Source organism: Ailuropoda melanoleuca, chromosome 7 (assembly GCF_002007445.2).
Source record: "Ailuropoda melanoleuca isolate Jingjing chromosome 7, ASM200744v2, whole genome shotgun sequence".
Classification (NCBI taxonomy): domain Eukaryota; kingdom Metazoa; phylum Chordata; class Mammalia; order Carnivora; family Ursidae; genus Ailuropoda; species Ailuropoda melanoleuca.
The window spans coordinates 98,927,655-98,929,456 of NC_048224.1; the positions used below are offsets into that span (position 1 = coordinate 98,927,655).

At 42.8% G+C, this 1,802-nt stretch overlaps 1 pseudogene; it reads right to left on the bottom strand.

The window, feature by feature from the left end:
- Positions 1-573: 573 nt before the first annotated feature.
- On the bottom strand, positions 574-1,520 carry LOC100468101 (annotated as a pseudogene).
- Between the last annotated feature and the right edge of the window lie 282 nt (positions 1,521-1,802).

The window sequence follows — 1,802 nt, forward strand, 5'->3', positions numbered from 1 at the left end:
AGGATTGTGGTGCATGAATTGGCCTTACTACTTAGAGTTCCAGGTCCTCATACCTGTTCAGTGTATCTTATGTTTGAGACTGTCACTGCAAACAAAATTTGATTATTGGACACACCTTCAAGATTCCTTAGAATTTTAGTAAAAAGTTGACGTTAGAAACACTGCCTCCTTCCCACCCTTATCTCTCGTCTCTCTTCTAATAGTGTCAAACTTTTTGTATCTCTTTGGAAATGGTGTGTTAGGTTAGGCCTGCATAATTTCCACATGTCCTGCCACACGATTCCACTTGAAAATGCAGACTCATTTCTCTGATATTAATTAGAGAAACCTCAGTTTTGCATATTTTCATGATAATCATGGCGGTCTTAAGGCTATTATTTTCCCCTGTGTTTTCCACAGTTTTACAAATGGCTCTGTTATTGAAATTATTTTTATAAAACAATGTGAAGGATGATTTCTCTGCTGTTTATTGTAAGCTGCTTGAACTTTAATTTTTTTTAAGAGAAGTAAGCCTTTATTTTCTTGTTTCACAAATAAACCTGGCTGAATTGGTTGCTTTTTGGTGATTGATTATCAGAGACCAAATCCCATATCCCCTTCTGACTCCTCCAACTCTTCCTTTGCTTCAGCCTTGGCTGGGGCTGCGGCAGCAGCAAGTGCAGCAGTGGTGGCAGTGGCCATAGGGGCAGCAGCCACAAATGCACATGGATCAGCCAAGAAGGCCTTGACCTTTTCAGCAGTGGGAAGGTGTAATCAGTCTCCACAGACAAGCCAAGACCCGCTTGTATCCACTGGTGATAGAATGGGGCACTGATGCAACAGTCGGGTAACCTATCTGCAGACATATGCTGGCAACATTGAGTCCACCCTCCAGGAAGCAAGAATGCAGAGTTTTCTCTGTGATGTCAAGCACTTCAGGGTTGTAGATGCTGCGATTGTCAAACACCTGCTGGATGATCAGCCCAAAGGAGAAGGGGGAGATGTTCAGCACATTCAGTAGGGTGGCTTTGCTGGCTCCTACTTTGTCTCTGGTCTTAATCAGCTGCACATCCCTCAGGATTTCAGTGGTGCCTCTGGAGATTTTAGTGGTGATGCCTGAAGCCTGGAAGAAGGAGGTCTTCTTGGAACCCAGACCAGTGTTCTGGGCTGTCACAGTGACTTCACATGGGGCTGTGGCACCAGCACGGGTGGCAGCTGGCACCTTATTGGCCAGCACCATGTCCCTGATCTCAGTGAGGTCCTCCTTGGTGAACACAAAGCCCACATTCCTCCGGATATGAGGCAACAGTTTCTCCAGAGCTGGGTTGTTCTCCAGATGCCCTCGGATGGCCTTGCACATCATGGTGTTCTTGCCCATCAGCACAACAGCCTTCCCGCGAAGGGACATACGGATCTGCTGCATCTGCTTTGAACACACATTGTCTGCTCCCACAATGAAGATTTTTGGATGATGATTCAAAAGTTGGATGATTTTAAGGAAGAAGTTGGAACTTCCAGGTCACCCTGTCTTCTCTGGGCATCACAGCAGTGCATCGGGGATTACCATGCAGGGTTTAAAGATGGTATCACTCTCACAAGGACGCCTGGAGAGAGGAGGCGAATTTTAATTTTTTTCCTAATCTTTATATCTTAGTACAACATAAGGTATCTTGGTAATTCAAATATATTCTTAATTTAAATTCTTATCAAATACAGTTTTAATTAAATATTTAAATATTTATTATCTTATGTAAATATATTTAAATCTCCAAAAGTTTGAGGAGTTATTTGATTAATGTTAATATACCAAGAATATTATTTTC